Source organism: Meriones unguiculatus, chromosome 10, assembly GCF_030254825.1.
Source record: "Meriones unguiculatus strain TT.TT164.6M chromosome 10, Bangor_MerUng_6.1, whole genome shotgun sequence".
Taxonomy (NCBI): domain Eukaryota; kingdom Metazoa; phylum Chordata; class Mammalia; order Rodentia; family Muridae; genus Meriones; species Meriones unguiculatus.
Window position 1 is genome coordinate 59,052,867 of NC_083358.1, and position 27,294 is coordinate 59,080,160.

Sequence of the window (27,294 nt, forward strand, 5' to 3'; positions counted from 1 at the left end):
AACTGAAAATACTCACACACTGAAAACACTGGCATTTCCATGTATTATTACATGAGCTGGGCGGTCTCTATGAATAAACAAGGAGACATACAGGTAAGTCCTGAGTTGTAGGGCAGAATCATAGGTGAGTGTAAGTGGAAATGAGAAGAGGGACACCACACACTTTCAATTTTGTATGCCATGCGATAGATCTTGTTAAGTAGTGAGTATCCGGGAAGCATACTCTAGAGCCGGTGTGGGCAGGGGGAGCTAGGTTCTGCTTAACTGGATTGCAGACTCTGCAGATGCAGATGAAATGGGTTCTGTGATATCCAATAATAGATTCTGTAATTGCAGCAATGTCTATTCTTAAGATGCTTGGAGTATTTTGATGAACTGAGAACTTGCTGAGTCAATTATTTGTTATGATCCCTAAATTTTCAGATGACAATTGTGTGTGTGTGTGTGTGTGTGTGTGTGTGTGTGTGTGTGTGTGTTTATATATGCTATTGAGTGACTATGGGGAGCCAAACCTAATGCTTAGCTCATCAATTGCTCTCTTTCCCTTCTTCAAATATTTTACGTCTAAACCGAGAGCCTGGGGAGACAGTATCTCTCAGAATAGGGTTTATTATATCTTCACTATTAATGATGGTGATAGTGATTGAGATATTCATTTATGATCCCGTGGGATTCTGGAGCTTAGACAATCCACAATGAATGTGGATTACACATTTACTTTAGTTCTGTGTGGTTGTTTTTTACACTAAAGCAGGGTTTGGGTTATGGACTGTGGCTACACAGCAGTCAGTGAGACTAGCTCTGCAGGCTACTATATGCTTTCACTTCCTTTGCTTCTTTACTGACAATAAGTTTTGACATTGTCTAATTGTTGAGAGGTGTATCTCTGCCCCGAGTTTTCTTGTAGTCTGATTACGCGTGGAAAGAAAGCGTAATAATCAATCACAGTCTCTGTCCTTTGGTCCGTTTATTCATTGTTATTTATTTTAGGTACTGGTATTTTGCATATGTACAGATCTCTGCACCAGATGTGTGCACAGACTACAGAAGTCAATAGGGCACTGGGTTCCCTGGAACTGGAGTAACAGATAGTTGTGACCCACCTTCTGGCTGCTAGGAACTGAACCCTGGTCCTCCAAAAGAGCAAACAGTCCTCATGGAGCCAACTCTCCAGATCCTCTTAACATATCCTTATTGCTTGAAATATATTCTATATTGTTTTCCACTGAAGAGATGAAATGAGTTCAGGACATCAGGGGTCTCTCCATGGTCCCCCCACCTTTGTTATCTTCCCCACTGCATAACTTTCCTACTTTTCCTTCAATTATATTCCTTTTGTTTTATACATAAAGCTATACCTGGGCAGAGTTCAAAAGCCTAGAATGTTGTGTACTTAGACAAGAACATAGAGCCTATTATGACAGAAGTATTTAGATAGTGACCACATGTTAAAAATTAAGATACTGAGTTTATGTCAGAAACACTATCTACGTACCGGTCATAATAGGCTCCATGTTCTTGCCTAAGTACACAGTGTTCTCAGTTGCTTGCTCCTGGATCACTTCTCCCTGATGGGCGACCTTGCTAGCCCCCAGAAGAGGATCCAGGCAGTCCTGGTGGGACCTGATAGGCTAGAGTCAGACAGTAGGGAAGGAGGACTTCCCCTACCAGTGATAGAAAAGAGGGATAGGGGAGAAAAAAGGAGGGAAGGTAGGACCAGGAGTAGATGAGGGAGGGGGCTATAACCAAGATACAAAGTGGATAAATTATAAATAAAATAATAATAATAATAAATTAAGATACCAATCTATATGAGAATTAAGGTCCAAAGTAACAAAGAAGCTATCTTCAAAAAATAAGATACTGTCATTTCTGGGCCAGTGGATCAAATAAATTTGGGTGTATATATGTATGCCCAAATGACTTTTAGTCACTTTCTTTAAAACACCTGTGTCATAGTCAGGTTTTATTGGCTGCTTTAAGTAACTAAATGTCACCTGGGAAGAGGAAGTCTCATTTAAGGGATTTATCATTCCAGAGAGCCTGTCACCATGCCTGTAGGGAATTGATGACTGCTGTGGGCAGGCTGAGCCCACAATGGGTAGTGCTACCCTCGGAATGGTGATCGTGACTTGTATATGAAAGTTACCTGAGCACAGAAAGGGAGCAAACCAGTAAGCAGTGCTTTTCCCTGCTTTATGCTTCAAATACCTGCCTTAACGTTCCTGCCTTGATTTCCCTTTCTGGTGGACCATAACCAGAAAGATTAAATAAACTGTTTCCACTACACATTGCTTTTGAGGAGTGTTCTGTAACAGCAACAGGGAGCATGCTAGAACACCACATTATAACTAGCATGGTTTTGGAGAAATGACGTTATAAAAACTGTTAACTATTTTTTCTCATCAGTAATTTTATGTTTTTATACCCGTGATGGAAATATCTCAAAAATCTTTTTTCAGCAGTATATACCTGCTCAAATTGTTTCTTGGAAAAATATATATATATATATTCTAAATTAATAAATTCATATATATGTATATATTTGCTGTCTCACAGCAATCTCCAAGGGTCTTATGAAAAACACAGACACACACACAAAGGCAAGAGCCTATACATTTTGACATATTATATATTCCTAAGGGCAAGCTAGTCTGGAAACTCTGAGGCTCCTCCCAGCCTTGATTTGTTATGGAATCATTGCTCAGGATCAGCCTGTATCCTGCAGAGATACTGAAGGGTTCCCATTTTTCATGCTGGACCTCCTCAGGGTACTCTAATTTTCCACAGCTGCGTCCATGCCATTCACTCCTGGGCTCCTGGCAAACCCAGCCTTGATGGCTGACAGGTGTGGGAGATATTGACTCTGGGTGGTGGGGTGAGGGGGGCCAGGGGTGCTGGGGAGGGGTATATTTAACCCCATTTCTGCCAGAACCCTCCAATGTGTGAAAGGTCATGTTCTTCACTTCTCACCATGATCAATTAGTGTAAATTTTTAAATCCATCACAAAGCCCTGCAGCCCTGCAAGCATCGGGACATAGGATTGTAACTGGAGATGTGGAGGCAGAAATCTGAAGGTATGCAGCAGCTGGGCCCACAGTTATGGGTCTACAGTGATGCTAGAAGACAGGCTAGCATCCAGACAAAAAGGACACTGGGATGTCTGGCTCATTTTGAGAAAGGAGATGATCACTTCTCTGTCTCTCCTTTGCTGTCCTTAGAAAAGCATGCTCTTATAAATTTTTTAATGATCAAGCCACTCTGGAATGGTATGTTTCTGACTATTTTAATTATTTGATTTGTTTCCCTTTCTTCTTAGAGCACAGTCAGTGGCAAACTAAAGTGGCTCAGGCTGCTAGTGGGCCATCGTAAAAAGCCCAGATGACAGTGGGAAATTGCTTTGTGATGAAGGGAAACATTAATAAAAGCTTCTCTCATGTTTACCCTTTTAAATTGGCCCTAGAGGAGTTGTTCAAATCACCCCGTTGGCAGCGTTTGGTTGATACATTGGCTATGAAGTGCTCTCTGTCCATAGGTGGTAAAGAGATCTACCTTTTCCTGACCTGGTTTGCTATATCATTGAAGTTTCCCCTGAACTCTTTGTTCTCTTGTGATCTTGTAAAAACCTTAAGTATTTGTCTATAAAGAAAATAATGCCATATGTTTATTGAAAATTTATTTCCCACAATGTGCTCAAGACAATAAATCTTCCTTTCTACCTGTAATTTTGGAGATTCCATGGAGAGAGGAGTATATAGAGGTTGTGTTATCATAGTTTTAGTTTAGAAGAAAAGTAGTAAAAATGAACACAAATGCAATATTTTTTCAAAATGTGAATTTTCTGGTCTGTCTCTTCTTCATGTTCAGCTATCCATATGAATTATCTAATAAAATGGACTAGATCACTTGTGGTTATCAGAGGTTCTGTGGAGTCCGAGGGATAGAGAAGATACATGAAACACGGCTGTGAGGTGGCTCAGTGGGAAGGAGCAATGCAAGGGAACAGTGCCTCAGAATGGCCGGTCCTCCCTCTCTGTGCCCTTCTTACTGCTCCTGTGTTCAGTCCTGCAGGGCTGAGGCTGGGCACAGAAAATCTACCTTAGCACAAGACAGGATCAGGATTTTTATCCAAAGTCTAATGTCCCCTCTGGAGACAGAGGTTTCAGTCTGCTTTACTTTCTGTGTTCAATCTGAAGTTTTTGTGTTAAAGAACACAATAAATTATATACAAGTTATTATCTATTGAAATACAGATATCTATTAAGTTTAATATCATTGATTGTTCACAAGCAAGTGAACACAACCCTAAAATATAGATTTTTTTATTTCAATTTTGTAGATGAATAAACTGTAATCATAAAAGATTAGACTCTACTCACCCGTCTATTAAATATATATGAGAATTTGAATGTTTGACTGTCCCAAACCATATTCTATCTCTTTTATTTAAAGTGTTTTTCTCTGAGAAGGAAACTGAAAAAAAAATAGTGTTTTCTTCAGAAGTGGGTAATGATGACCACCGCTAATACCTTAACTAAGATTTAAACATCTCCATTACCACCCAAATTTTCTTTGTGTGTCCTTTGTTTTTACTTTTACCTCAAACCCCACTCAATACACTTTATGTAGTTAAGACAATTTTTCTAGTGTAGAATATCATGTAAATAAAATTGTACAGAATCTAATTTTCTTAGCTCATCATGGTAACTTTTACAGTCATCCCCTTGGTTAAAATCTTTGTATATTCTTTTTAAACTATAGAGTAGCACTTTATCATATGGATAAAATATGCTCTGTACAGTCATTATAGTCATTTTGTAGACAGTATCTTTCCTGTCTGTTTTTTTTTTTATGCCACATTTACTTTTACTTAAAATAGAGGGTTCCCCTTCTGAAACATATAATAGTTGGGTCTTATGTTTTTAACGAGAAAAACAAACAAACAAACAAAAACACCTCTACCAATATTTGTAGCCTCTGGGACATTTATACCTAACATAATTATTAATATTGTTTGTACTGATTGATACATAAACAGCTATAGCAAAGAGAGACCATGGGGTCTCATTTTTCCTTGGATCTTTGTCTTAACTTAGTACTTATAATTTTGGTTTCTCACTGCTAAGTGACTTATAATTATGTGACATGTATGTCGGTATAAATATATAAATATGTGGTTATTATGTGTAGGTACGTGTATTCTTGTTGCTGTTTTTTTGTCTCCAGTTAGTAATGTATGATAAGCGTAAGGCCCATTCATCCTCCCAGTTTGTATTGAGCATTCCATCCTACTCTGCCTGCTCTCCAAGCTTATAAAAATCTTTGCACAGTATTTTCAGTGTAATATATCTGTTTAGATGAATGTACAAGAGTCACTCCTTTATAACAAAAAGCAAAGATCCAGCCCTGTTACTATATATTCTTATCGTAAAATATTTTTAAAATGTAAAGTGCTTCAACTCTGTTATGATGCTTACTCTGAGCAAGCATTTAAGTTTCATTTAAAAATTTCCCTGTGACTTACTAAGTCTATCCCCACTATGATGGGTGGAATATGTTCAAGTACAGTTTTCTGTTGAAAGAATCCAGAGTGGTGAAATTAGAAGATATTGATGAATAAAAAGTATACATATAATGTATAATACATATAAATATTTATACACACACATACATTACTTTCATGTAATTAAAGGGCACTTAGTAGATATAAACCAAAATCATAAATACAAAATTAAAAGAGAACAAAGAGCCAAGAAAAAATAAGACCTATAGAAAATTTGCTCTTCTCTCTAGCTCATTATAAAACACTTTATATAAATAAATATATATTTCATATATTTGCATAAACAAATGTAAATATAACTTTGTATATTACATATTTCTATATAATATTTATATGCCATATATGCTATATATGCTATTATCATTCCTAGATAAATGTAATTAAACTTTTTCTGTAGCTTTCTAATAAATGTGCATGGATCATGTATTTCCATGGAATTTTTGAAAATCATAGGTGGAGCTATGACAGAAAGAGAGACAGAGAGAGAGAGAGGAGGAAGAGAAGAGGAGAGAGACAGGGAGAGAAAGGAATAAAGAAAGGAAGCAGAGAGGGAGAAAGAAAGAGAGAAAAGGAAGAAGGAAGAGAATCATGTTTCTACCTCTGATTCCTTAATTTAGTTCCTCCTCAATTTCAGCTAATGCGCAGACAGCTGGGAACTCCTATGCAGTGTGTCTGTTTATTTATCACTCTTAGTTTTGTTCGTAGTTGCTAACATTTTGGTGAGAAAGATGGATGACATTTTCTCACTCCATTGCTGAAAGTCTCCCAATGAATTTTCACTAAAATTATAAATTCTCAACCTCTCAATATAGTAACATTATTTTGTTATGTTAATTTGCCTTTTTTTCTCATTCATTTTCATCTCTTTTTTTATCAGGAAGTTTTTTTAATTTCAATATTATTTCTTGTCTGAACTCGGCACACACTTTCTTACCTTTCCGCCTGTAAAGATATGATTTGATCCTCTGGAATGTCTTCTGTCTCATCCTACCAAATCCCCTTTCTCTTCTTCTCTCACGTGCTTCCATATCTGGACTTTTGCTTTTGTTGATGTGGAGCACGGAGGTCATATTCTGTTTTACTTTGTTTATATTTATTTCCTTGATGCTCCCACAGCACCTGGTACAGACTAAGTTCTACTACTAAGTACTGCTGTGGCCTAATCCTTCCTTCACTTCTTTGTGTCCCTCTCTGTGCAATAACTGTTCAATCTGTATTTGTCGTATAAAATCATTAAACCCAGTTCTCACACATCATGAAGCTGGCACTCTTGATTTCTTTGGTACCTCAGATTAGATAAGCAAGCTCTTTTGAAACACCCATTACCCCAACCAACCATGAATAACATACCCCTTTACCTTTTAGGGCAATCATATACCTTTTTACCTTTTAAGTGTGACATGTATTATAGGATTTATGCTACAAACCTAAAACATAGAAAAATATATATTCATTAACAGGCATAAAGATTCAGAGGTTTGTAAGAGTGTTTTTAATATCTCATCAAAAAAGGTTCTGAATTTTTTTTTGCTACGTCCAACTTACAGGTCTTACTTTTGAATTCAGTTTAAGATTTTCAATTTAGTCTTTAGACCTTTTGAGAATTGAGCCTTAATTATGTTCGTCACCATCTCACTGCCCCTGCATCCTCAATTAAGCACATGCTCACAGAGTAAGCTGGCGTAGCTCTTAGAGAGAACACTCCTTAGTGGTCTGAACAGGGACCCTCACCTTCCGTCCAAGGGTGTTCAAGACATTCAAATTGATGGTAAATGTCTTTGACCCTTTTTACCATCACAATGTTTACATCCCTTATCAAACAAACAAACAAACAAACAAACAAACATTTTTATTGGATAAAAATCTGCCTAATATGAATTAAGACTCTTCCTAGTTCAAGAAGTTAAAGCTTAAAAAAAAGTTCAATTTGAATTAACAGGAAAGATTAAAACATATAGATAATTATATGTGGCATGAAGTTTATTGGCCTGGACTTTTTAAAATAAATCTTAACCTTTTTTAGATGACCAGACATATTCCTCACATTAATATGTCAAATAAAAATAAATTCAATCAGCATATGTAACATTTAAAGTGTTTCTGAGGCTATATGGAGATTTCTTCATTTTGACGCTGTAGAATCAAAACACAGGTAGCATTAAAATATCAACCTAACGGGGAAATGAAGAAGTGTAGTAAGATAGAATGGAAACAAGATGTCTTCTCAATAAGAGTTTAAATTTCCATATCTGAATTCCGTCTACAACCCCCAAAGAAGAGCAGAGCAGGATCTAGGAATGTGAGGACCCGAGGTGGAGAGGTGATAAAGAGCATGTGGTAGGCAGGACCCATGTGACTGACAGCCTATTGTTTCAATGGATTCACTCCTTTTCAAAAGTCATTTTCCAAATTAGAGGCCACATCGTCTTGACGCTTCAAAGGATCTTATGGACTCGTTATACACTTCATGAGGTAGGAAACTCCCTCACAGTATGGGAGCTTCCAAAGAGAGCTGTTGCCTTGGCATGAAGTTGACAAAGAAAGCTGCACATTGCTTCTCTGGGTCTAAGGAAGATCACATATGAAAGCTTCATGACCAAATTAATGTGTAATTCTCCCCCTCCCCTCCATCTTTCCCTTGGTTTTATAATTACTGACAATATTGTAAGAGCAGTGTGAAATGGCCAATTCACACATGTGCCACATTTAGCACACTGCCTGAACCTGCTGGAACATGATTTCCCTAAGAATGATGGCAGTAATAAAGATCTTCTGGCAGAGGCTTGCAAAATCTGCACCCATTTTAGTCACTCAGTAATGGCCCATAAAATTCTTTGAGAACTGCAGGAGAAAAACAATGTACAAACTCATGCATAAATTAAAACTAGAAGTGCCAGCTCACTAGAACACCACTTCTCACACTAGGACAACTGTGGTGCAATTAAAAATAAACAAACCCATAACACGTGGGTGCAGCCAACGGTCACCAGAAAAAGTGCTCTCTCTTGGAGATCCAACCATTACCCAGCACTTTTCCTTGAGTAGAAGCCTTCTTTGGCCTGTGAAAATGTGCATGGTAATTTATGCAATTCTTCTGATGGGTTTTCTTTAAAAGGCAGCATCAGCCTGAATGGATGGAAAGTAAATGTTCATACTGATTTCTCTTTGCATGAAGGAAAACATTTCTCTGCACAAAATACATAGCGGAGACAAAAACCCAGTCCCAATTTGCCTTATTCCATCAAAGTTTCAAGTTTGAGCTCTAATATTTTCATGGCTGAACAACTCAGAAATGTTCTCTTGTCCTTTTCCTTTTAAAGAATGCACCCCATTACGTTTTGGTATTCATCTTAAGAAGAAATAAGTATACGAAATGAGTGTAAGTTAGGTGAAGCAGTTCATAAGATGAGATGGCTCCTGTAGTAACAGATCAACTGAACTAAACACTGAACCCCACTAACTTCTTTTCCTTCTTTTATTAGCTAGTAGCTTTTTTTTGTTTTGTTTGTATTTTGTTTTTATGAAGTAGAATCTCAAGTAGACTAGAGTTCTTGATCCTCCTATCTCAACCTCCCAAATCTTTGAATCACAGATGCATGTCAACATGATCTGCAATATCCCATTCTTCACAGTCAGTGTTTCGAGATTTTAAATAGAGCAAGAGTCAATTCACCAGGCCTGCAGAACACACCATAGTACCAGAATTGGGTAACTGGATGTAAAAAAATTATCATGAGATCAGTGCCAGAGTGATTTATATACAGAGTAGCACCAAGCAGTGCTACAAAGACCTTGGATTTAAAAAAGAAGAGAAAAAAACATATAAGTTATTCTTCTTATTGTATAGGATGGAAGGTTACATACTCAGAACAAAACTGTGTATTCAAGGATGACACTCTTGCCAAAGAAGTATACTCATCAGCCAAGCAGAGAATGTTGAAATAAGGAAGACAAATCTCTCTTGTGTGAGCTGATTATGCTCGTAAAACTCCCTGCTCACCACATGTGAGATGTCAGGTCCTTACCAAAATTTGTGCAGCTTTGTGGTTTTCTTAATGCTTTTGTTTGTTTGTTTATATCTTCCCTAATGACTTTGTACTTAATATTTTTAAGGGAGGGCCTACACTCACTTTCCTGGTAAGTAAACACATACACACACACAAACACTGTGTTACTAAAGCTAGAAAGAAAAAAGACAGCCACACTTTTAAATAAGTTATGCAAGTGTTCCAAAAATGCCAAATTATTTTTCTCTCTGTAGTAAAGGCTAGAGAGGTGCTATAAAATCACACACTTTGCCAATGTGGTGCCAGTGCCCACACAATCATGAGAAGATTGAAGGAGAATGGGAGAAAGGAATGAAATGGCCACATAGATGTGTGAATTAGAGTTCTAGAGCTCCTGTCTGGAGGACGGGCCTACTCTGAGCCAACTTTTGGCTCATGCTTCCCTCCTTGGATCTATAGTAAACACATTGGTTTAGTTGTTTTTTAAAGCAAAGTGATCTAATTTTGTCAAGGAAGACCTATGCTCAACACTCCATGATTACCCATGATTGTTATTATAGTAGATATTTAACTGTGACTATATCAATTGATATCTTCCTAAAAATTATAGCAAATAGCTGAAAAGAAAAGACTTTTCACCTAAGATTGTAGCAATGAGAAGAAATTGCCCTATTTGGAGTAAGGATTATGATGGGCTGAGAGTTGAGGCAGATTTTGATCCTAAAATCCAAATACTCAAATGTATCTGTTTTGCTTGATATTTTTCTCTATTAAAATGGCAATTTTTTTTCTGACACTCGCTCTAAATAATAAAAATATTGAATGTCGTATCACCTTACAAATTTATAGAAATATGTTGATGAGATAAAACATGCTGAAACCTTTTTAAACATAAAAATACATGAATAGATGGCTAATATTATGTTTCTACATATTTCCTAAATAAAATTTCAGGTGTTTCTATAGTTTAAGATGGAAGCCAGGTGAGGTGGCATATGCCTGTAATCCCTGCACTCAGGAAGGCAGAGGTAGAGGCAGGTGAATCTCTGTGAGTCTGAGTTTGAGTTTGAGGCCAGCATGCTATACAAAGTGATGTCCAGGACAGCCAAGGCTACACAGCCTACACGGGCTACACAGAGAAACCTTGTCTCAAAGAAAAAGAAAAGAAAAAAAAATGTTGTGCTTTTTTTTCATCTGAATAACCTAAAGTGACTATGTAACACTAAACCAAGTTCTTCTAGTCCTGAGGTTTTTAGGAAAGCTTTCTTGTTTCATCTCACCAACGAGCCTGCGTACAGGACTAGGGAGATTCTTACTAGTTGAAATTCTTGCTGTACAAGCAGCAACTTTGAAGACCCCAGTTCAGATCCCCAAGACCCACAACAGAGCTGCGCAGGCCGGCATAGCAGCAACCATGATTCCATTGCTGAGAAGCACGGTGTGTGTGACTAGGAATGAGTAGGTAGACGATGGTGCAGGAAGACGCACAGCCCCAACTAGGCCTCCACATGTATGCAAACACATGTGCAACTGCGCGGAACCCTGCACATGCTTACACCCCCCGCCCCATCCCCCAGGAAGCCCGCTCAGTGGCTGTGGATCTGTTTGTGTTACACAGTTGCTAAATAGAATATAGAAGTATATTCCCTTCACCTCGCAGGGTTTTTTAACTTATTTTTTTTTTATTAATTACAGTCTATTCACTTTGCATCCCAGCTGTAGCTCCCTCCCTCGTCCCTCCCAATCTTACTTTCCCTCCCTCTTCTCCTCGCATGCTCCTCCCCATGTCCACTAATAGGAGAGGTCCTCCTCCCCTTCCATCTGACCCTCGCCTATCAGGTCTCATCGGGACTGGCTGCATTGTTTTCCTCTGTGGCCTGGTAAGGCTGCTCCTCCCTCAGGGGGAGGTGATCAAAGATCTAGCCACTGAGTTCATGTCAGAGACATTCACTCTGCCCAAAGTCTGGCTATGACTATCAGCATCTGCTTTGATACCCTGCTGGGTAGAGTCTTTCAGAGGCCCTCTGTGGTGGGTTCCCGTCCTGTTCCCTGTTTTCTCCCTCTTCAGATGTCCCTCTCATTTGCCTTTCTGAATACACCTCACAGTTTTTATTTCTTTTGTTCAGTCCTCATAATTCTTTGACCTTGTAGAGAAAAAAAAAAGTTCTACATATCAAGTATTAGTATTCAGGCAACTAAGCAAGGATGAAAATGGAGTTTTTGTGAGCAAAACTAAATCTACAAGACTTTAATTGGAGTCTGATATCTTTAATCCACACAGTCTGGCCTAACCCACTTCAGTAAAGAGCAGTTACTCCAGAACCCAGTTTGGAAGACGATTATATGGTTAATGCAGGATTAAATTTTCTTTCAATTATAAGCCCGAGAGTTTGGAAAATGGCCTAAAGAGAATGAAGGGGGAAAAAATCCTACACTTGGTCTAAAGTACTTTTAAATATGCTTCCTAATTGCTGGGGGCTATTTTGCTCTTCTAATCATTGTCTGAATTACTGAAGCCCAACTCCTCTGATAGAATAGGTGAGCCTTGTGGTAATGAAGTCAGATAATGTCTTACCTGAGTGTCAGGCTAGGCATCAAATGGACAGCATGTATAACCATTAGTACAGATCTTCTACATTGAAATATTTGTATCCATGTTACGTGGTGCAAGCTAATTCACTGAAATAAGAGAAGGCTTAGTAATGGGAAAGCACTTGCTAAGCAGTGCCTGTAACTATTTAATAAAATCACTTGTTATTTAAATAAAGGTAATTAAAAGCGTAATGCTCTGGGGTTATTATGGCTTGTTCAAAAGAACAAAAATCAGAACACAAGAGGATTTTGTCTGTCTGTCTGTCTGATGAAAAAGCCAGTACCCTTAAGATGGTGTAGTAGAGCTACAGCCACACTTTCAAATTGCTGGAGATTAACTCATTTAAATAAACAGTCATTTTATGGCTTTTTTCACCAGGGAAACCTGCATTACCTTCAGGTTCCTGAATTAGGGTGTTCCACACCAAGGTTCTGTAAATTAGCTGTGTGGTATTCATGCTATCCAGAGGCTTTTCCCTGCAGGGAGCCCCACATGGGCAGAAATCAAAGATCTGTGGGAATCTTCCTTTCTCACCGTCTTCTGCTCCACGATATGCTTCACATCTGTCTTTTAAAAACATACGTCCTAAACCATTATTAGTTTGTGTCGCCATGAGCAACTTGAAGTGGGAAGCCAAGCTCAGCCACACAGTCTTTTGGGAGTTCATTCCCACAGAGTACTTCTTACATACCTTAGTTTTATAGCACAGAGCATGAAAATTTATACGACTGCTCAGAACAAGTTTAAGAATAGATTAACACCACACACACACACACACACACACACACACACACACACACATATACACAAAGGGTATTTTAAAGAAAATATACAATTGAACTGTTTTTTTTCATCTTTAAATGTTTATTTATTTATTTATTACAATTTATTCATTTTGTGTCTGTAGTCTCCTTCCAGTCCTACTTACCCTCCTACTTCTCCTCCCATGCTCCTTCTCTAGTCCACTGATAAGGGATGTCCTCCTATCCTTCCTTCGGACCCTACCTTATCAGGTCTCATCAGAACTGGCCTGGCCGCATCATCTTCCTCTGTGGCCTGGTAAGGCTGCTCCCCCCTCAGGGAGAGGTGATCAAAGAGCCAGCCACTGAGTTCATGTCAGAGACAACCCCTGTTCCCCTTACTAGGGAACCCAGTTGGAGACTGAGCTGCCATGGGCTACATCTAAGCAGGGGTTCTAGGTTATCTACACACATGGTCAATGGTTGGAGTATTGGTCTCTGCAGGACCCCCTGGGCCCAGGTTTCTTTGATCTGTTGCTCTCCTTGTGGAGCAACTGTCCCCTCCATGTCTTTCTATCTCCCCCTTCTTTCATAAGATTCCCTGCACTCTGCTCAAAGTTTGGCTATGAGTCTCAGCATCTGCTTTGATTTCCTGCTGGGTAGAGTCTTTCAAAAACAGGTTTTTCCATTTTAAAAAAATATCTACTGAGGCTAAAAAACATTCACAACCTGAAAACGCGATGTTTCTCATTCCCCCAGGAATGTAGTAAACACTTTCTTGGCTTCTAACTCTGATGCACTTCTAGACACACTCAGGGGAAGAGTGCCACACATCTTCTCCCCTCGGGAAAATTTGTATAACATGTTTATGACATGGATGGACTTTATTAAAAGTCCATCTTTGTCCCTGCAATAGCAAGGAAACAAAACATCAGACACAATGGCAAAACAGTTATATTCCCACAACAATCTTGTGAGATTCAAAGCCATTAGAAAGAAGGCATGATGCATTTCCTGGCTCCCTGCCGACTTTCAGCTCTCCTGTATGGGCTGCCTCTTAAACAGTGGTACCACTGTACCAAGTGAAAGACTCGGACGATCTGAATGTTTGACCCAGCAGGTTTGTTAGAGAGATCTGAGAGTTCCTTAATTTTCTTTGGTCATGTTTGTTTTTCTTCACAATCAAAATCAAACTAATCAACTCTCTATAATGCACTGCCATTGTTTTCTAAATAAATCAGTCTCATTTTGGGGGTTAAAAACCAATGCTCCATGACATGGGCTAATTTTACCTGCAGATTTTAATTGTTCTGGGCCTGAGAAGTCAGAAAGAATTAGTGGATTATTGACCCTTCCTGTCCTGGAACTCAGCCTAAAATGGGAAACTTCAATAGGGAAATTGACATTGACTCTGTAATCCCTTGTGTGACACTTGTTCTGTGAGCAGCTAAGGAGGAAGTGAGTCGACTACACATTTGTCAGGAAGTCTCCATTGTCTCTTTTTTTTTTCCCCAAAGGCAGGAACTGTCAGCATTTGCCACTTCAAGCTACCCCATGTTCTGAGATTATTGTACAAATTCCCAGAGGGAGTTCTTGGAAAGGACTTTTGCATTCTGTAAAGGGAACTGTTACAGCTGCCTCTTTTCAAGCTCTGAGAGCCCAGGATCGAGATAATGACTGCTAGCAGAGCTAATGGGTACCAAAGCTGAAGGACAGGGACATAGGAGAATATGTTTTGTCATAAACAATCACAGAATAAGGCTCTTTTCACAGGTGATTGAACAAAATGAATAACAGAATGGGGAGACTCATAGTTCGGTGCCTGTTTCTCACGTAAACTCATGTTTTGCATTTTAGAATTCACTGAAGGTGAAGCTTCTGCTTTGGGAATAAGCCCCATTAATCAGGTCATTCCTCCAGGTATATTTGGAAGTAGCTACTTTTGGTGATTAAACTTCACATATTATATCAGGTAACAGAGCATGATGTTAACAGCATGGCATCTCTAAAGGCAAAAGAAAGCACTCATTTTAGGTAAGGCAGGTTAATGCATGTCAGCTCCAACTCTGCTCAGAAATCCAGGCAAGAACAAGCTGCTGTGGAGAGCTTCGATAACTGAAAACATTCACTGAGTGCCTACTGTGTGCTTGAGCACTCTATCAGATGCTAAGAAGAAACAGCATTATTTCATATACTATTCAATTCTGTTTTATGAGCAATGAAATTGCAAGAGATTCAAGATGATAAATCAATAACCCGCTATATATCATTCAATTGTGTTAAGACATAGGTCTGTTAAAACAACTGGGGTCCTCATTGACTGAGAAGCTTGATGAAGGATATGAAGCCTATAAAATCTTGAGCAAGGTGTTTGAACAAGGCTATTTAGCACATTTTCTTTACAAAGAGAAGACAAGAAAATAACTAGAGAGTCTTGAGATTTGACTCAACATTTACCTGGAAGTTTAAACACAAATTCACCTTTTTATTTTCTTTTCTGGAACAAAGCAGAGTTAAGGGTTTCAGGAAACCTTTGGCTATATCTGAAAGGAGTTTTAAGAGGACATACAGCATCATTTTTAAGTGGGCACCCCAATATCCCCATCACTGTTCTCCTGATGGCATAAGTGAATCCCAGACATGGTCTCACATGCCATCCCAACTACAAAAGTTTCAGGCAGACAGAACCTTGACGATATTCTTGGGAGGTGACTTCTGAAATATATTCATCTGCGGTGAATCTAATACAACTTTGTGTTTACTGATTATACCATTCTGGTTTTGTTTTGTTTTGTTTTGTTTTGTTTTGTTTTGTTTTTTCCTTCAGCAAACAAGGGTATGAAAATAGTTAAAAGAGAAAAGGCTTTCGCTTTAAGAAAGCAGTTCCAGAACTTTTTATGAGATTTCTCTAGCAGAACAACTTGAAATTTGGAGGAAAATAACTCAAACGATGTAAATGTACTAACAGGAGCTCTCCAGGGAAGGACGACCTCTTACCTCCCGCCTGCACCACACTCAGTGCTGCAGAACAGGGAAATCTGTGGTTTCAACAGAATTCAAACATTATTGTATCCGATCTGAAAACATTTATTCATTAAGACTAAAATAAAGGAAAATGTTTTGAAAAATAACAGCCAGTAATTCAAGTCTGGCTGGGCTAGATTTAAATTTGAGTTCTGGCCACTTTCTTGTGTGTTATCATGAGTATTTACCATGACAACATCTGCATAGAATTACCTACTCACTTCTGAGTATTTAATGTGCATACTCTTGAGAAACATGTGCCCTGTGGTCTGTTACATATATTTTAAAGACCACATTAAAAGAGTTCGAAGTGGAAAAGATGTTTCCAAAATCTTAAACATGGACGTTTTTCATTTGGAGTTCTGAAAATGTGCAGCATTTGTCTTAATACGCAGAGACCATGTTACACAATGTCTGTGGAAATGTAAAGCGAAACCCAAAGTCCCTAACTTTAACATGTCAAGATAATGTGATATTTTGGTAAATAATAAAATGAAAGTTCCATAAAAATACATATTGTAGAACATATGAGGAAATAAGAACTTAAATTTCTCGATGGAACCCTGGCATTTTTTAAACCAAACGACAGGACAAGAAGTCTCTCTGTGGATGTCTTCTCATACTTTTGAAACTTTAAACAAAACGAACAAAACCTGACATCACATAGATTGTCAGAGAAGCAATGGGAGAGTCACACAATGTCATCCTCCATATGAATAATATTTGGGTTTTATTGTTTTTTTTTTTTTTTTTTATTTTGGACATGGGTTCTCACTATGTAACCTTGGCTAACCTCATCTCACTATGAGGACCTCAAAGTCATGATGACATGTCTGCCTCTCCATCCCAAGTACTAAGGTTAAAGACCAGTGCCACTATGCCCAGCATTATTTGTACATATGTATGTATGGACGTACACAGGTACTTCTTTACTTATTTTAAATGTTTGTGTACCTGCACTAAGAAGACAGAAGTAATAGGTGTGGAGCATTCTGGTTCAAGTGCATTCTTTACTGGGATTGTCCTCATGTTCAATCTTTCTCATTAGAAGTGTTTGTCCCAGAGAGGATTTTCAAGAGTGAGCACACTTTGTTAATAAAATGTTCTTTTTCATAGAAAGTTCCTTGCATGGAAATAAGTAGACCACTCCTCAGCCAGTGCTTTAACAGTTAGCCTTTCTATTGTACAGACTTGACATGTGGCCTCAGAGGAGAACGTGTTGCCTTTCATTATGCTGTCCTTCGGTATTTCTTTACACGCTGCAGGCTTTTGTTCATAGTGTGTGCATATGTGTGTGCATAGTATGTGTGGTTGTCTGTGTTGCTCCTGTCTTTATTAAAGACCTCAAGACCCAACAAATTTAGCAAGAGCTGAAAGCATCTTTCGCTCCGTAAATAATCACTTTCTTGTTGGATTGACTGAAAGAATCCACCTTCCATTCTTATTTTGTGGAGCGAGTTTACCAGGGACGCCCCTGGCCCTCAACTCCTGCAAACTACTGATAGAGTTCTGTGGCCATATGTAATCTAGGATCAAGTTTCATGACACATTAAATTAACAACAAAAGTGGACTTGTAGGATACAAAAGTTAGGTGAAGAGATTCACATAGGCACTCTATGAAAACCACTTTTGTGATTACGTGTTTATGTTTATAATAAGGAACTCTGCTTAGGGAGAAGGGAGTAAGCAAAATAAAGAAAGTAAAAATACAATCTTGTCATGAGGAGATAACCTCTAAAAATTAAGAAGTTTCTGTCTCTAGCCAGAATGATATGTAACGCAGTCATTAAAAAAAACCACTATATTTAAACACACAATTATCAACTTCTTTTTATTTATTAGATATTACTTTGCAACATCAGTTGCATGCATTCTTATGTGTTCATTTCAGAGTTGTGCTGTAATTCTCCAGAAGAATCCCATGAAGGATAAAATCTAGCCACACATGTGTTGACAATGTCCACTTTACAATACCCAGAATTTTATCCTTCTGCCCCAAGTTCATGTTTATATTCGTAGCATCATTGTTTTAAATAGTTTCATTTTTTCTTGACCATTATCAAGTAATATCACTGAGGATAATGTTTGAAATTCAGACTTATCCTAAAACACTTAAAATCATATTACTTTGCATTTGTTTAATAAACGACAAGATGGAATATTTTATGATTATGGCTACATGAAATTTCTCCTTTAGTAAAATAAATTAAGCAATTAGTTTTTTAATGCCATTATGCTTTCCTAGGCCATTTTCGTGCAAATAATTTAGACAGAGCCATTTCTATATTCAGGTTATTTGTAATTGGAGCATTTCACATCCACAACACAGTAGGGAAAGCGCGAAGAATCTGTTTAAGTAGCCATGCAACCCTTTGTCCTCAAATGATTCCCATCTGAACTAAGGGTGTTTTGGGAGTATTCCTTTAGGACATCTATCTCTAGCCTCTGGATAAAAACCAAGTCAGAATTCTTCAGTGGGCTTCCTTCAGGAAACCTTCCCCTCAGTCTCATGGTCTGTCACTATTGTCCTCAGCAACCTCTTGCTTCTCGGTCTGCCCCATCTCCCTGGTTTATTTCCACTTTCATTTCAGATCCCCTGAGTCTCCAGAGGCAACTTCAAAGCCATGCTTTCCCACATAGGGAGGCTTTGAAATTGTTTTCCCCTTAAGTTGCTCTCAGGGAGCTCCCTGAAGGGTAAAAGATAATACTTAGTTCTTCTGCTGAGAAAAAAAATAAATAAAAGGAGTGGACAGGATATGTTAAAATATTTGTTTTTGGAAATAATGAAGTGAAATATTTACTAAGAGCTTTAACATGTGTTAGCCTCTTACGCTTCATTTCACTTAAACTATACAGCAATGCAGAAGCGGGATGACACGTCTTACATTTTTGAGATGAGGGAACGGAGAGATGTAGACTTGGGAAAAGGACCTAAGAATATCTGATTTAGGTATCTTCTCCCTCACATCTACATCAGTGTATGTGCTGCTCCCACTGCAGAACTCAGTCTAAGAGCCTCAGTGTGTGACATGTTTCTGTGCACACTGTAGAAACCAGCCTCAAAGCCAGCTAGAGATATGTCCACTTACATGTTCTTCCAGAAAAACAAAAGTTTCCTCATTTTCAAGTCATTTCCCTGTTTTCTCTTTTCATTCTGAGCCCTTGTTCACATCATTAATGTTTAGTGGAATCAAAATCTACCCCTTATCAGGACTTCCCCTAGCTTCACTAGCCTCCTAACGAGGGTACATTTCAGAGGTGAGACATATTGTACAGCCTAGAGTGTGTGCAAGGGACTGCAACAAGCCATGGGCTGGGCCACATAACAGATGCTTTGGTGTATCATTTTAAAATCTATGCATTTTTACTAATTCTAAATGAATGGGATGTAGAGATATACATACGGAGGGCCAGGGGTGAGGCAGAGAAGTAGTGAGACTGAGAGAGCAACAGAGCAAGGGTTAGAGTGAGGTGGGATCGTACTGGCATAGAAAGAAAAAGGAGGATCAATGGAACCGAATAGAAGACCCAGAAATAAACCCACACACCTATGAATACTTGATTTTTTACAAAGAAGCCAAAACCATTCAATGGAAAAAAGACAGCATCTTCAACAAATGGTGCTGGTCTAATTGGATGACTACATGCAGAAAAGTGAAAATAGATCCATATTTATCACTCTACACAAAACTAAATTCCAAGTGGATCAAAGACCTCAACATAAAACCAGATACTCTAAATCGGTTAGAAGAAAAAGTGGGGAAGAGCCTTGAACTCATTGGCACAGAAGACCACTTCCTGAACAGAACACCAACAGCACAGGCTCTAAGAGCAACAATCAATAAATGGGACCTCATGAAACTGAAAAGCTTCTGTAAAGCAAAGGACACTGTCATCAGAACAAAATGACAGCCTACAGACTGGGAAAGGATCTTCACCAACCCTATATCTAACAAAGGGCTAATATCCAGAATATATAAATAACTAAAAAAGTTAAAAAGCACTCAGCTCTGACGTGAGAAGCACTTCATTTGTTGGATCTTTGGAATCTGTGGTTTGAATTCTTAAGTTCAGAATAATATTAGCCATTAATTTTCTACATATTTATTTTTTCTGCCCTATTTTAGCTCTCTTATCCTCTAAGGCCTCAGTTTCATGTGGATAAACGCCTTGATTTGAATTTACAGGTCATTGAGAGGTTCTGTTATTTGCTTTTTATACCTTTGATCTCTGTACACTACTCGGATATCTTTTGGTATACCCTCAGAATTGGGAATCCTCCCTTTGTAGTATATTGCCTGCTTTCAATACCTCTGAAAGACTTACTTTATTTCATATATCATACTTAGTTCTTTTTTGTCAAGTCTGTCCAGTTTCCATCTCTGAAAAAAATGTCACCTTTCTTTAACCGTCAGATGTGTTCCTTATTTAATTATTTCTAACAGTTGTTTTAAAGTTTGTCTGCTAATTGCAGCATCTGTAATTGATCTTGTGCCTTTTGTTACAATGTCTTTCTATGCAATAGACCATAAATTTTAGCATACAAGCTTCACGGCCAGCTGGTTCTGTCCTTTTTGAAGAGACAAAATACCTAGTATACATGTGCTGTAAGGAGTTAAATAAAAGACCAGACCACCAAAGTACTACAAGGTTTACAAGAGCAACACCATAAAACAATGCCTATAAATCTACTTACAGCTAAAATCTGAACTAAGCCCAAAATATAAAGATGGCCCCAATGGCAACATATATTTCCCCCAACTTGAGTTACAGATATGGAAGCCATTTTAGTCACTCTATTTTTAATTTTTCATAGTTTGTACCAATGTAGAAGTGTTGTTTTCTCTGGCCATCCCATAGGTGGAACAAAGTTGGGCAACATGGGTTTCTTGAGATTTTATGTTTCTGTAATTTCAAACTTTAAAGGTAGTTGTCATTCTTAGAAATTGTTTAAGAGTATAAATTTTATGGGACTTGTTTTTAGTAGACCATTAATATTAAGACCATTTTACAACAATTAGACCCCCCTACCCTGTCCATCTCTCTCTCTCCCCTTGTAAAGTAATCTAAAGCAACACAAACCTCCATGAGAAGCTTGTAAATGTACCAATTCTAGAAACCAGCAATTTCTTTTAAATCCATTAAGAACATGAACTCATTGACAGACTTCAGAGTTCCACATTAAATGGCAGTAGGTCGCCAACTCCCTGAGTTAGTCTCATAAATCTACAAGTTAATTAGAGAAAAAAAGATACATTTCATTAAAAAAATGTGCACTAACTACAGCCAGATTGGAAAAAAAAATCTCCAACATCCAACATATTTTTCAAAGAGCATTTCAATTCATGAATCTGGGAGACAGAGGTATAGACCTAGGAAATTCAAACAATTAAAATAAGCATAACCTGACTCTATCTAATAATTGATCCCATCAATTTTTATCATCTTATACTACAGACTTGCTAAGAATCTTAAGGAATAAGAGGCTGAATTATTTTTGCTTCATTAGAGGAGGGTGTAGTTAATGCTTGTAGAATATCAATGATGTAGTTTGTAGCTCTGCATAATTAAAGTCACTCTCACATTAATAAAATAACATGGGAAGAGCCTTACAATATAAGGCATAAATATGTTGACATATTTGGTCTTGTTTCAGGCAAGCTTAATTGCAAAGGACAAGGTGTCTCTTCTACATATGATTTTTTTTCTGTCACTTAGAACTACTAAAACCTACACATATTTATGATATTGGTGAGAAAAGCCAAGCAAACCGTAATGGTCCATCAGTGAATATTCAGGACTGTGGCCATCTAGACAGTGAATTTGCAAGCAGAAGCATATGCAAACAGAGAAAGAGTTTATATCCCCACACACTCACCCTCTCGCACACACTTACACAAAAGAAGACTGTGAATAGCACTCTGGATGTGTGCTATAATGTCACCCAACAGCAGAAGCCGAGCAAATGTATTTCTAATGTTTATCATTAGTGTCAGAGGCAGCAATTGTGATAATATGAAATCCACAGGACTTACAAATCAGAAATCCCAGATGAGTTCCTCTTTTCCCTGCCCCTTATCAGCAAGCAATTGAACCAATCACCTAACACCTTTGGACTTTTGCTTTTTAAAGCCTTAATTAATAATTCATAAGTCACATATTTAACATGCAGACAAAGAATTAGTTATGTATAGTCTTTTTGTCTATCATGTATTCTGAATTTAACTCATCTGAGTTTCTCCTTCTACCTCACAAAACACTGATGATTAGGTGAGTTGATGTATACGAATACAATTATATGAATGAGAGAAAAATAAAGCTATTTCTATCATTTGTTGTTAAAAAGCATGAGCTTTTACTAGTTTTTGATCTAAAAAAGAAACAGGTAATTGGATTTTAATACATTTCTAGTTTGGAATAGAATAAAGGCATGGATTTTCACAGAAAGAATACAGGAATCCAGAGTAGATTTGAGCACATCGTTAGCCTTCAGTATCCATAGAGAGAGTAAGAGGATCGTGAGGGACATGGGATGGGCAGCTTTCAGGGTCCTCATGTTTGTTGGAGTCACAGACAGAGTGTTCTTTAGGCAGAGCAAACATTTGTCTCCTTTTTCTTTAGCAGATGCTATGAAATTCTTATATTTCCACAAGTAATGTCCCCAAATATCTCACAGCCTCCAAATAGTTTGTTTATTATAGTTAGTTGCAAGATTACAGATGAGCTTAGATATATCAGCTCCCTATAAACCACACACTTACCCAACAGAAAAGACAGATAACCACTTCTACACAAGTGCCATCAACTGGCCCCATGCTCAGCAAACTCCTATCAGCAAGGACACAGGCACAATCCCTTCACATTACAAACTCAGACACAAGGCAGGGGTGATGGAGGTCATAATTTACCCTGCTTTGAACATTAGGATAATAAGTGTTATGTGTAGTGTGCAAGGAGTTAGAAGAAAAGCAGCAGTTGTACCAACAAATAATGTTTGTTAAAATATGCCAACTACTAATTAAGTCATTGCAAGTCTCAACCTGTTAATTAATAAATTTATAGAACCTTATAGAATTCTGAAATGCTAACGTTTTCTTCTTTGTGACAGTCCCGTGAAGCCCAGAATTCTGTTAGGCACCTTGAATTTATAAAATAAAAAATCTTGAAAACAATGAACACTTACAATCAAAGTAGAGCTAAGAGAATCTGAAAACAAAAAAAATAGGGTCTCAGCCCTGAGGAAGTTCTATCTGATGCCCACCAAACATGTATGTTCCTCTTTAATATTAAATCACTATGATCTTTACTTTAATGACTATTAAAACAGGGCAAACAAATAGTGCACTGTTTTACCTACATATCACCCCATTTTTAAAATTTTTATTTATTATATATGTGGAAAGAATCCCATTATGTTCACTATAACTTTTTCTAAACATGGAAAATATATTGAATATATATGAATAAAAATTCAAAATGAGTGAAAAATTAGAAAATTTTGTGAAGCATGGGAACTTCATGAATTAACCAAGTAAACATTCTAGAGTTGAGAAATAAATATGTATTTTGGGGATGAGTTTAAAAGCATATTGAGCACAATAGGAAAATTTACAAGAGATAATCAGAGAGGAAAAAAAGATCAAAGCAAATATATTTGGTTGCAATGACTTGTGAAAGAAAACTGAACCATCTAAAATATGAGTCTCAGAAAAGTAAAAAAAAAAAAAAAAGAAGTGTTTTTTAAATATTGGTTATCCAATACCAAATGATCATTCCTGAAAATTTATAAGTAACAGTATATGAACTGATCAGTGTATATTTATAATTAGGAGTGTGGTGTGTGTGTGTGTAACAAAATTAATGAAAAAAAAGACACCATGAATTTGAAAAACATCAAGAAAGAGTATATGAGATGGTTCAGAAAGAGGAAAGAAAAGGGATGACTAATGTACACATAATCTTCAAAATCGGCCTGGGGAAGGGGCACGGGAGGGGAAGGGAGGAAGGGTGGAACTGGGAAAGATGAGGGTGGAAGCTACAGCTGGGATACAAAACAAATAAATTGTAATAAAAAAGTTAACAAGTAAAAAGAAACTTTAAAAGAAGCAATATTAACTAGAAAGACTGTAGAATGAAGGAACTTAAGAGATGTAGCCAGATACATACATTTGCAGAAAGAAAGACTTAGAGGTACTGGAGCTACAAGAAGTCTAAAGTTCTTAGTTCTGAAATTAGACAAAAGTATAGAGTCTTTAAGAAAATTTAAGAATGAATGCACAAGTGATAACAAGCAAATAAACTGGCTTCTTAGAAATGTAAACGTTTGAAATCAGAATACTTCTTTTAAGCTTTTTATTGTTGTGTTAAAGCACTTTGACCAAAAGCAAGTTAGAGAAGAGCTTGTTTCAGCTGAGAGGTTCAAATCAGAGCTGTTCACATCACTGAGGGAAGGCAGCGCAGGAAATGGGAGGCCAGAAGCAGAAGCCACAGAGGAACCCTGATTACTGATTTGCTCCTCATGGCTTTCTCTGACAGCTATTTTTTAGCACCCGGGATCACCAGGACCACCTGGTCTTTTTTTAGCACCAGGATCACAGAGGTGTCACAACTCACAGTGAACTAGACTCCCCAGCGTCAATCATCAATCAAGAAAATGCACATCAGCTTACCCACAGGCCAATCTTGGAGTGGCATTTTCGCAGTTGAGTTCCCTTTTCTCATATTGATTCTATCTAGTATCAAGTTGACAAAAACTACCCAGCAAAACAGTAACACTGGGTAGTATGATAAAACCATAGTAAATTTTATTATCGCATCTATGGGGTAGACAAGAATAAAAGAAAAATAATATTGTGGGAAATAAATTTTGAGCAAGAGGTAATATAATATTGTGTCACAGAAGATTATTATGTTACAAGAGTTCCAATACACTATCTCCTAACAAAGTAATGAAAAAAACACCTGGAACCTAAAATAGAATAAAAATAAAGGGATACAAAAAGCACTCAATTAACTTGAACAGAGGACAGAGACAAAGATTAAAGCATAATACAACAACAACAAAAAGAGTAAACCCAAGATGGTAAATACGCTATCAAAGCAAAAATTATAATAAATGCATTAAGCAAAATATTTTCACGTAATTCATAAAGCATAAGAATACAAAGCAGAAGGAACCATTCCATTCAGGGAATGCTCTCCTAGATTTTATATATCCTAGTATATGAGACTGTGAGTGAAGAAGTACAGTAACAGGCAGGATTAGTTCAAAGAGTTATGAGCACTAAAAATAGAAGGGTTACTGAGAATAATTAAAAATGGAGATGTAGAATAGGACTAATATAAGGATTAATGACAAGAAATTATTCATAAAATAGATTTTGGAAAAGAGTGTTCGGAAAAGCAAATGTCAAAGTAAGGAAAGTGTTATGGCAAAATAGTTTACTATGACTTAGAAGTAAAAGAGACGCTGCTAGGGCCATGTGGGTTGCTTATGTTTGGGTGATAATTTTAATTTTTATAAGGGGTCTGAGCTAAGGGGGGTGTAAAATTTTAAGAAGAAAAGTAACTGGATCTGACTGGAGTTTTGCAAAGCTTTTTTTTTTTTTTTTGTATGTTGTTCGGAAATCGCCATTGAGATGAGTCAAGCAGGAAAGGATGGTGGCTTGGAATAAATAAATAAATAAATAAATAAATAAATAAATAAATTCAATGTGCAGCATAGAGGATCAGAGAAATGTTGAAAAAATCTCTAAAGTTGGATGATGAATTAGAAATTGGTGTATAGAAAAGTTTAAACTCTAAGGTCTTGGCTTGTGACCTAGCAAGTTAGTAGTAGATGTCCAAATAAAACCCAATATTTTCACTATATAATGCTACAACAGTTATTAGTCTTGTAAATGGATGAAGATACCTAGGTGAACATTATTTGAAAAGGATATTTTGACTGACAAGTTAGGACTGGTGATCAATATTTGGGAGTTATGACCACAGCACTGTTGTTTTGTTTTGTTTTCTTTTTAACTAGTGGAAATAAAAGAAAAGGGTAAAGGGAAACATTCAGCGTTGTTGCCTGGATCACATGACTTCTCCAATATTTTTACATCTGAGTTACTGAGCTTCCAAACTAAAATTCCTGGTCCTCTCCTTTAACACTTGAACCACTTGCCTTTGTGCCAAAATCTTTGCATATGCAAAATTAGTCTTTGATGCACAGTCAAGATGCTTTCCTTCCCATAAGCAACTACTGTTTTCTTTGGCACTTTGATTATCGTAGGAGAGAAAACAGAATGAGAGCATTAAACCTGTACACAGAACCACATAATGCTGCCAGTTGTGTGAAGGTGCTACTAAATGGCTTTTTAATGGAATGGCTTCATCCTGATGATCCATTTGTGAAAATATTTTGCAATAAAAAAAGTGGCAATTTGGAGTTCTGTAATGACTACCCTAAATATTTTCTAAATAAGTATTTACAAGACTTTTCCCCTGAAGCTGCCACCTGCTAATTAGTACCTGTCTACATGTCCGAACAGAGGCAGCTGTGTCCCAACACTAAGTGCAGTAAAAACACCCCACATTTCACTGCAGAAGTGCTGTGTCCTTTTCACCTATTTTGAAAGATTGGGGGTTGTTCTTAGTAGCCAGCTATTATCCTGGAAGTGGTCTAGTTTCTTTTCTTACTGTGAAGGTACTAAGTATTTCATGCAAGAAAATGATGATGGTGGTGACAATGTAGTGGCAATAATGGTACCCAGTATGGTGAGGTGCTAGTTCCAATGAAGACCTTGATGACCACAGCTAAGTGTTATTGGATGACACTAGATTCCAAACATAAAGACACTTTGCCATGTGTTGGTACGGTTTTATGAAACACATATTGCTGCTATGAAAAATAATGAGAAATAAAGGCAAAACCCTATGACTTATTGGTTGGTGAGGCTAGTGTCAAAGCCGTGTTCTTACTCAAAGCGTTTGCTCTTCACACAGTGTCATCTTATACATCATTTTCTGGACAATTTTTCTCTTACCACTAAAGTCAGGTTTAAAGGTAGGAAAGTTTGCAAGTCAACAAAGAAACTCATTATGTCAGACACGTGAAAATATCTAAGGATACAGAATCAATAACCATACAATCCAAAAGGAAAAAAAAAAGAAGCTGAATTTAGGAGGTACAAGACAATGGTGGGTGCTGCAACTACAGGCTCTAAGACCTCACCATATCCTGATTCTGAAGGTGCCAACATTCCGGGTATGAAGCTAGAGAATTCCACACAGGTAACTGTGAAAAACTAACTGAACAGATACACTTCCTGGCCTCTGTGCCAAGCTCTACCTATCCCATAATTCCTGGGTTTGTCTCAGT